The sequence below is a fragment of the Schistocerca americana genome, chromosome 2 (genome assembly GCF_021461395.2).
Source record: "Schistocerca americana isolate TAMUIC-IGC-003095 chromosome 2, iqSchAmer2.1, whole genome shotgun sequence".
NCBI classification, from domain to species: domain Eukaryota; kingdom Metazoa; phylum Arthropoda; class Insecta; order Orthoptera; family Acrididae; genus Schistocerca; species Schistocerca americana.
Genome location: NC_060120.1, coordinates 306722945 through 306733790, shown reverse-complemented (window position 1 = coordinate 306733790; position 10846 = coordinate 306722945). Strand labels below are relative to the sequence as shown.

General features: G+C 45.1%; 1 protein-coding gene across 1 annotated transcript in view; it reads left to right on the top strand.

Moving 5' to 3' along the window:
• The first annotated feature begins 1688 nt into the window (after positions 1 to 1688).
• LOC124595950 (15-hydroxyprostaglandin dehydrogenase [NAD(+)]-like) overlaps positions 1689 to 10846 on the top strand; it is a 70256-nt gene continuing 61098 nt past the window's right edge. The window contains exon 1 of the mRNA XM_047134871.1: positions 1689 to 1719. The gene's annotated coding sequence lies outside the window, so the exon portion shown is untranslated. The remainder of the gene's footprint in view (positions 1720 to 10846) is intronic.

The following is a 10846-nucleotide window of genomic DNA, read 5'->3' as shown; positions in this document are numbered from 1 at the left end:
AGGCCTCCTGCGGAATCGATCGCAGAACGGCTGTCACACGATCTTTGATGGCATTCTCGTCCGCACAAGGTCCACCTATCATGGCCACCTTCAAGCGGGGAAACATGGAGAAGTCCGCAGGAGCTGGATCAAGGGAGTATGGAGGGAATTCAAGAACGGTTACCAACGTCTGCGCTAGAAATTGGAGCACATAGATCGCGGTGTGTGCAGGGGCATTGTCATGGAGCAGCACTCATTTTCAAGTCTTGTGCAACTCTGGCCGAACCCGCCGGATAGGCTGTAGCAATCGGTACAAAACGGACTGGTAAAATGCAGCATTAATGGTTTGAGCTGCAGGAACAAATTCCTGTGGATGATGCCGTTGTTGTCGAAGAAGGCGATCAACAGTGTTTTCACCTCGGATTTTTGCAGATGGCTCTTTTTTGGTCGTGGGGAAGACGGTAAACACCATGACATCGATTGCCGTTTTGATTCCGGATCGAACTGGTAGCACCATGTCTCATGTCCCGCTACGATGGTGTTCGGAAGCAATGGATCGTGGTTACACATGGAAATGAAATCACCAGCAGTTTCCATCCGTTTTTCTTTCTGCTCGTCTGTGAGCTTGTGCGGCACAAATGGAGAGCAGATCTTCCGCTTACCCAAATCATAGCGGACGATAGTGTGCACCGTGTCCTTGCTAATGCCCAATTCCTCCGCAATCAATCTGAGAGTCCGATCTTGCTCCAGCATTTGTCGCACTTTCTCGATCTTTTCTGGGATTCTGCTTGCCGATGGCCGACCTGAACGTGGCTCATCCTCATTTGTTTTCTTTCCTTCAAGAAGGCGTTTAAACCATTCGTAAACACATTTGCTGCTCACGGCTTCCCTCCCGTACACTTGCATCAACATTCCATGTGACTCCGTTGGAGTCTTCCCCAATTTGTAGCAGAACTTGATGTTTACACGTTACTCCATTGCGCTGTGACACTTCCTCTCACGCTGACTACGTTCAACTGGTCGCAGTCTGTATACACACCCAGCCACTTGCAGTGCATGCCGTGTATCGATTCTCCTCAAGTCTCTGAAGACCCATGCGCATGGACGCACACATGTGCCAAGTTGCCATTCAGATCTGACACCATCCACCGAACTTTTTAGACACACCACGTATTTTGTCACCACGGTAATTTCCCCCTGTGTAGCGGAAGTCAACAAAATACTTTGACATTCGGAAGAGACTGATGGGAAATGAAATTTCGGGAAAAGACCTCACTGCAGCGAAAACATCCTTTGTTTTAAAGATTGTCACCTCCATCTCGCTTATCATGTCTATGGCATTCTCTACATTATTTTGTGATAATACGAACGACTCGATGCAAAAAGAAAACGTTTTCCCGTCATTGCTTTTTTTAAACACATGCTCTTGACCTTTTAGTACGTATCCAGGATATCATGTGGATCTCGATCGCAATCTTGTGAAACTGGTGTGACGGTTGCATCGTAAAAAATATCCATGACATAACCATGAATGTGTCAATTGAGCGCTAATGGCTATCGGTTAGCTAATATCTTTTGAGTGGCTGTGATCTACCGCCCATAGCTGCGTTTGTGTGCCTGCTCTGATAGGAGTTGCGCAGCGATAAGTCACACACACACACAAATATATGTAGGGCGCGCTATCGACACTGACCACATAGCGGCCGCCATCCACGTCGCCACCACATCCATCACACACAGGTAGGAAGCGCCCCCTATATCTCTCGTGTGTTCAGCTGATGTTTTGCTCGCTAAGACAACCAACAGAACCTACGGGAGTCGCGGAAATAGTGAAAGAAGATTTATGCCTATGGTGTCTGTTCTTTCGGTTCAAATGGCTCTAAGCACTATGGGACTTAACATCTGAGGTCAAGTTTAGATCTACTTAAACCTAACTAACCTAAGGATATCACACACATCCATGCCCGAGGCGAGATTCGAACATGCGACCGTATCGGCCGCGCGGTTCCGGGCTGAAGCGCCCAGAGCCGGCTGGAGTGGTTCTAGGCGCTACAGTCTGGAACAGCATGACCGCTACGGTCGCAGGTTCGAATCCTGCCTCGGGCGTGGATGTGTGTGATGTCCTTAGGTTAGTTATGTTTAAGTAGATCTAAGTTCTAGGGGACTGATGACCTCAGAAGTTAAGTCCCATATCCCATAGTGCTCAGAGCCATTTGAACCATTTGAAGCGCCCAGAACCGCTCGGTCACGGCGGCCGGCTGTTCTTTCGGACGTGATCCCACAGTCCTATATATACATGACGAAAGAGAAATTCTGACATTAGCTGCAGTCAGACATTGACATCAATAAAAGGCGAAAAGTGGAAATTTGCCCCCGACAGAGACTCGGATTTCCCGCTTATAGCAAGGTATCACCTTAACCACTTCGGCTATCCGAGCATACTTTCCGTCGAACACAAATTCTCATATGTTCCCCGTTACATACGTAGTGTCCCCTGTCCATTACCATCATTGCTTGTAGCCTCATCTGATTCCTGCGAGAGGTCGAACGAAGAGTGTATCCATGCTGAAAGTCTCATTATTTGCCATCAAGGTGCATATATTGTCCGAAAGAACAGACACCACGCATATAAATATTTGCATTCTTGACGGCAACTAATGATACCTTCCGTGCGGACGCATTCTTCGTTTAATCTCTTGTGGGAACTCCGAGCAGAGAGGGTAATGGATAGGGGGACTCTACATACGTAGTGTGCGACATGTGGGAATTTGGGTTGGACGGGACGTGTGCTCGGATAGCCGAACTGGTTAAAACGACCGCTAGTGGTAAATGGAAGATCGAGGTTCGAGTCCCTGCATGGCACAAATTATCAGTTGTCGCCAGATTGCAGTTGACGTCGAAATTTCTCTTTCTCTTTCTTACAGTATTCTTCTTTAAGCTTTATATACTTTGAGATGCGTACGAATGAACTCCAAACATTTCTTCAGCTCTGAAGTCAGTGCACCATAAAGATGGTTTTGAAATGATTGAACAATTTCTTGAGGTGATGAAAATCGCTGTCGTTTCAAATGACGGTACAAAAAGCAGTTGTTAAGCAATAAATCTGGCGAATAGGGCAATGAGACATTGATTCAATTTTTATCTTCGGCAACAGCTGTAATCAGTCGTCTGACGTGCTGTATCACATTGCCACGTCGTGGCGTTTTGAGTTTTTTTTTTTTTTTTCATTATCTCATCGACCACTTGTGGTAAACAAGTTGTCGCAACCTTACCATTCAGTATTAACTGTACTTCGATCCTCTAAAGCAATGATCGTGACATGTCTACCGTTGCCAAAGAAACAAACTACCATTATCTTGGAAATGAATTACTTTCGTTGATTTCGGTTCACCTGAAGGAACGAAACAGTCGATTACTGCGCAGGCTCCGGCTCGTTCGGATAGATCCAAATTTCATATCCTGTTACCTCGCTTGTATGTTTTGAGCATTTCCGTAGGTGCCAACTGACACGAACCAGTCTTGAGCTACCGTCAAATGGAGCGGAGTTCATCGAGAGCAGATAATTTCCACAGGTAAACATTAATGGAAATCGAACATGCCTTCAATATCCCTAAGGATCCCTCCTTCTCGTGGTTAGCCACACACAGTCTTCTTGAATCACGTTCCACACGACATAGTTCTTTTGTTTTGTTTTGTTGAACAACAATCGGATTGGTAGCGCTTTATCAAATTAATCTCGGACAGTAGTACGACCACGACGAAATCCCGCAAACCAGGCGTAAACATTTCTAAAGATGACTGATGACCAAAAGTTGAACGAAGAGATTCGGGACTAATCGGTTTATGCTTTACGAAAATGTACAAAAATTATTTAACGGAAGTCTTCATGTTACACAGTCCATTACTTCAATTTTATCACATTTTTTTCTTTAAACGCTCACAATAAACCGAATACGAGATCAGTTTCTGAGATGCGATAACAAATGACATATTTTACAGTAATAATGTCACCGCTCAGTAGGACTACCAGTGGCACCCTGTAAAAAGGCGAGCTTTGTAATTTAAGGTTTTCGACGTTTGAAAACTAATCTCCAGATTTCCAATTTTATAGACAAGTTGCTATAATTGCTTTACACGATGTTACGGCAGATGAGGAGACTGTTGTAATGTTGCGTAAAACGACAATATTAGCTAGGCTGCAAACTCGAATATTTAGGAGGTTACCGGTTTCGCCGAGAAAGTCTACAGTGATCCACATTGTGCAATATTGGTTAATAGAGATATTGCCATGCCTCGCCTGTTGTGCCGATACAGAGCAATCTGAATCCTTCCGTGATAAAGTCCAGTTGTTCTCCTGTCTTGCGATATTACCTTGGTCTAATCTAAAGTCAAGGCTGCAATCACTTATAATTATTGAAACAGTTTGGCCGTTCTGAAGGAAGCTCTTATCTATCACGGGTGTACTCGAGTGGAAAATATGTCGTCATACAGGAACAGCAGGAGCAATGTACGAGCGGCGTTCAATAAGTAATTAAACACATTTTTTTCTCGGCCAATTTCGGTTGAAAAAAATACGGAATTTGCTGAGGGACATCGTGGAATATTCTGCTTGAGCCCCTGCAGTTTCATGACGTTCCGAGAGGTGGCAGTCCTATACGTAGCGTCTGTAACGGACGTGCATTCCAAGCAGAGAACTGTCATTGAGTTTCCTTTGGGAAAAACCAGAGCGTCGCAGATATTAATAGGCGATTGCAGAATGTTTCCTGAGAATCGTTGGGCTAGGCTCCTGCCATCATCGCAACAAGGTTGCGTGAACCGGCCCTATCTCCCGCATGTCGGCCGGCGCACACAGCTGTGACTCCTGCAGAGCTGGAACGTGCGGACACTCTCATTTGAGGTGATCGGCGGTCACAATTAAACACCTCACTGCACAACTGGACGTCTCACTTCGTAGTACTGACGCACTCGTCCACAAATGGGGGTACTCAGCGTTGTGTACCTGCTCGGTTCCTTACCGCCTAACGGAACATCATAAAGAGCGAAGAAGGAGCATTGTGCAAAATTGCTTGCGCTTTACCAGGCTGATCGTGACAATATTTCGTCAAACATCGTCGCAGGCGATGACACATGGCTTCACCGCTTTGACCAACGAGCGAAACGGCGATCCGTGGAGTTGCGCCATACCACCTCTCCTCCGAAGAAAAAGTTCAGAGCGGCACTCTCAGGCGGTAAACTGAAGGCGACGGTCTTCTGGGACCCTGAAGGAATTATTTTGTTTGATGTGCTTCCTCGTGGTGCAACGATCAACTCGGAAATATATTGTGCAACCCTCAGAAAATTGAAGAAACGACTTCAGCTTGTAATTCGCCACATAAATGCAAACGAACTTTCCCTTCTCTGTGACTATATAAGGCCTCACACAAGTCCGTGGACCCGAGAGGAGCCCACAAGACTTTGTTGGACTGTTCCTCGTCATCCACCCTACAGCCCGGATCTCGCACCTTCCTTCTGTTTGCCCCAATGAAGGATGTACTCAGCGAGAACCAATACATGGATATGGGGAGGTTATTGATCCAGCAAGACGTCGGCTCCGGCGTCGGCCAATAGAGTGGTTCGATACGGGCATACAATGCCTGCCTGTAAGGTGGCGTAAGGCCGATGCGTTGAACGAAGATTGTGTTAAAAATAGGGTTTTGTAGGCAAAAGGGTGGGGAACCTTGAATAAAACCAACCTGCTTTCAGAAAAAAAGTGTTGTATCACTTGCCGAACATCCCTCGTACAATATGGCATCTGATATTTCTGCTGCTGTACAGTCCATTACTTTTGGTAACGTCACACTGAGGGTTATGATACAGTAAAAATTAAGCTTTTACTGAAAAATGTGACGATGTCTCCTCAGAATGTGTCTTCTATCCTTCTATCTGATACTTACAGATTTTAATTACTTGCAGATCTTTGGATATTCCTATTGTTAGATTGCAATTAAGTCCTTAGCTCTGGCACGTCAAAGATATTCCGAAAAGTATACAGAGGATGCATTTTGGATGCTACCATTTGACTTTTTGCCATTGAGTAATGTAAACTGTGTGTGTGAGTACCTAAGGGACAAAACTGCTGAGGTCACGGTCCCTAGACTTACACACTACTTAAACTAAGGTAAACTAACTAATGCTAAGAACAACACACACAGCCATGCCTGAGGGAGGACTCGAACCTCCGGCAGGAGGGACCGCGCAGTCCGTGAGAAGGCGCCTCAAACCATGCGGCCACTCCGCGCGGCGTAATGTATGCAGTCTACTGTGTAATAATGGTTGGCATGCAGCTATTTACGGTTACACACTAAAGTGATCTACTATTGCTAAAGATGAATTTTTCTTCCAAATGTGGATTTCGTCCTTGATGGAGGGGAAAGATTCCTGATATCTGCTTTCTTTTTTGGGAGTTACACAAATAGTAGTAGATTAGCACAAACAAAAAGATATTGGAGAAGCTACCTGAAGTATTAATCATTAAAAATGTTTGGTGATGAGAGCTCCTCAGTGTCTGGTGGTGAAAACATGCTCAGTTTACTGTTGCAGTGAAGGAGGGAAACGGGAAATGTGAGAATTTCCCCTCGTTTTCTGTATGACTTTATTGCACTGGTTCTGGGTAACTGAATCTATTGGTATTTATTTAACTGATTACAGTAGTTTTCCAATAGCCTAACTTCTTTCTGTAGACTTTCGACATTGTTCCTCACAAGCGTCTTCTAACCAAACTGCGTGCCTACGGAGTATCGCCTCAGTTGTGCGACTGGATTCGTGATTTCCTGTCAGAAAGGTCACAGTTTGTAGTAATAGACGGAAAGTCATCGAATAAAACAGAAGTAATATCCAGCGTTCCCCAAGGAAGTGTTATAGGCCTTCTATTGTTCCTGATCTATATTAACGACATAGGAGACATTCTGAGTAGCCCTCTTAGATTGTTTGCAGATGATGCTGTCATTTTCCGTCTTGTAAAGTCATCAGATAATCAAAACGACTTGCAAAATGATTTAGATAAGATATCTGTATGGTGCGAAAAGTGTCAGTTGACCCTGAATAGGGAAAAATGTGAAGTTATTCACATGAGTACTAAAAGAAATCTAATAAATTTCGATTACGCGATAAGTGAGATAAATCTGAAGGCTGTAAATTCAACTAAATACTTAGGGATTACAATTACAAATAGCCTGAATTGGAACGATCACATAGATAATATTGTGGGTAGAGCAAACCAAAGACTGCGATTAATTAGCAGAACACTTAGAAGGTGCAACAGGTCTACTAAAGAGACTACTTACACCACGCTTGTCCGCCCTATTCTGGAGTATTGCTGTACGGTGTGGGATCCGCATCAGGTGAGACTGACGGATGACATCGAAAAAGTACAAAGAAAGGCAGCTTGTTATGTATTATCGCCAAATAGGGGAGATAGTCTCACAAACATGATGCGTGAATTGGAGTGGCAATCATTAAAACAAATACGTTTTTTCGTTGCGACGGGGACTTCTCATGAAATTTCGATCACCAGTTTTCACCTCCGATTGCGAAAACATTCTGTTGGCACCCATCTACATAGGGAGAAATGATCATCACGATAAAACAAGAGAAATCAGGGCTCGTACAGAAAAAATTAAGTGCTCGTTTATCCCGCTTGCCGTTCGCGAGTGGTACGGTAGAGAGACAGCTTGAACCCTCTGCCAGGCACTTTATTGTGAATAGCAGAGTAATCACGTAGATGTAGATGCAGTAACAAAAATATTATCATTCTTCTACATGAGATGAGATACACAGGGATAGGACAAAGATATGAAAACACTAAAAACACAACACAATACAGACTAAAAAGGTGTAGGAGACAGACTGGCATTGAAAACAGCTTCCAGTCCCCTCTAAATGGATAAATGCAGGTCCTGTATGGTTTTCTAGGGAGTCTTATACGATTCTTTCTGCAAAGTAGTGTCAAGTTAAGGTAACGATGATGGAGGTGAATAGCGATCACGCACCCTTCTCTTCAAAGTAGACCACAGACGCACAATAATATTGAGATCTGGTGACCTTGGTGGGCGTGGGAGATGCGACATTTCATCCAGGTGCTCACAAAACCAGTCCTAGACGCTGCGAGGTGCCTTGAGCAGGGGCCGTGTAGTTTTGAAACACAGCATTACTATTTGGGAACAAACATTGTACCGTGGGATGGACCGGCTCAACCCAAATGGTCCCTAAAACCTAACCGTGGGGCCCATGGGATACCATACTATGGCTGTCCAAATCATCACCGAATCCCCGCGATATTTCACTCCCGGTACGTAAACTCCCTTCGTTTTGTTTTGGTGCCGAAAATGTTCTCAAGTGTAACATTCGGGCCGGCCAGAGTGGCCGAGCGGTTCTAGGCGCTACAGTCTGGAACGCGCGACCGCTACGGTCGCATTCACGAGTACACAGAACACTGCTCTGGCCACGACCGAAACTTGCAACTTACTGGGGACCTCGTACAGGCGCTGTTTGTTGTCAAACAAAAACAGCGCAGTCTGCAGGCTTGGCTGGAACCTACATGTATATTCAAGCATGCATTTCTCACGGCTTTTCGAAATTTTTGTCCAGCCCCTGTATAAGCTACAATTGGGCACTTTTAAGTATTGCACAATGTCCCGTATTAAGAGTACTTCGTCTCCACACTTCGCTATTTCACATATGTACTCCAAGGTAAGATGCCCACTGCTTATTGGTGAACCATCTCCCACAACCATCCGACTCCATCTCCTCAAATTCTTTTGTGGCAACAATTCTCTGTCAAGAACGTCAACAAGATATTTGCAGTTCGAACAAAAAAGTGCAGAATAATACACTACTGGCCATTAAAATTGCTACACCAAGAAGAAATTCAGATGATAAACGGGTATTCACTGGACAAATATATTATACTAGAACTAACACGTGATTACATTATCACGCGATTTGGGTGCATGGATCCTGAGAAATCAGTACCCAGAACAACCAGCTCTGGCCGTAATAAGGGCCTTGATACGCCTGGGCATTGAGTCAAACAAAGCTTGGATGGCGTGTACAGGTACAGCTGCCCATGCAGCTTCAACACGATACCACAGTTCATCAAGAGTAGTGACTGGCGTATTATGACGAGCCAGTTGCTCGGCCACCATTGACGAGACGTTTTCAATTGGTGAGAGATCTGGAGAATGTGCTGGCCAGGGCAGCAGTCGTGCATTATCCTGCTGAAATGTAGAGTTTCGCAGGAATCGAATGAAGGGTAGAGCCACGGGTCGTAACACATCTGAAATGTAACATCCACTGTTCAAAGTGCCGTCAATACGAACAAGACGTGACCGAGACGTGTAACCAATGGCATCCCATACCGTCACGCCGGGTGATACGCCAGTACGGCGATGACGAATACACGCTTCCAATGTGCGTTCACCGCGATGTCGCCAAACACAAATGCGACTATCATGATGCTGTAAACAGAAACTGGTTTCCTCAGAAAAAATGACGTTTTGACATTCGTGCACCCAGGTTCGTCGTTGAGTACGCCATCGCAGGCGCTCCTGCCTGTGATGCAGCGTTAAGCGTAGCCACAGCCACGGTCTCCGAGCTGATAGTCCATGCTGCTGCAAACGTCGTCGAATTGTTCGTGCAGGTGGTTGTTGTCTTGCAAACGTCCCCATTGTTGCCTCAGGGGTCGTTACAGCCATGCGGATAAGATGCCTGTCATCTCGATTGCTAGTGATACGAGGCCGTTGGGATCCAGCACGGCGTTCCGTATTACCCTCCTGAACCCACCGATTCCATATTCTGCTAACAGTCATTGGATCTCCACCAACGCGAGCTACAATGTCGCGATACGAAAATCCGCAATCGTGATAGGCTACAATCCGACCTTTATCAAAGTCGGAAACGTGATGGTACGCATTTCTCCTCCTTACACGAGGCATCACAACAACGTTTCACCAGGCAACGCCGGTCAACTGCTGTTTGTGTATGAGAAATCGGTTGGAAACTTTCCTCATGTCAGCACGTTGTAGGTGTCGCCACCGGCGCCAACGTTGTGTGAATGCTCTGAAAAGGTAATCATTTTCATATCACAGCATCTTCTTCCTGTCGGTTAAATTTCGCGTCTGTAGCACGTCATCTTCGTGGTGTAGCAATTTTAATGGCCAGTAGTGTAAAAATAGTAACTCTTAGCAGGTTGTGGTGGTTATTAACAAGAATTTTTTTAAAGGTATGATACACAATTTTAAAAGTACTTTAAGACGACCCAGTATCTTGTAAATTCATAGCCGTGGCGACGAACTTCTTCCAGTCAACATGACATCTTGTCGCCAACCTTTTTTTATGTGTATTCGTTCGCCATTCTGTCCATGCGAACCTTAAACGCAGTCGGCATATTCTCGTAACGATTAACCGTCCTGGAGAAGCATTCATAAATAGTGTGCAGCGGTAAACACGGCAGCGGACACAACTATGTACTATTTTTCAGGATAGCGTCAACAACGCCGATGCGACAGGCAGTTGTTTGTAGCAGATTTAAACGCGTATTCCACATGCAGTGCTCATTTTGGAGTTCTTGTACGGACCAACACTTGCTAATCTCAAAATGCTCTGTTTACGATCCTGTGCGTTTGGATAATTTATAGCCCACAGATATGGGACTCCATACATGTGGACATGGGCCATACAGAGTAGAAGGGAGAGTCGTTCCACGATTCTATATTCATGATATGTCTCTTATCATCTGTGGGAGTCCAACTAAGGCCTCACGTCACGGATTTTCTCTGATGCACTTCATACTTGATGATATTGACAAACACACTGTAGATATCTGACATGA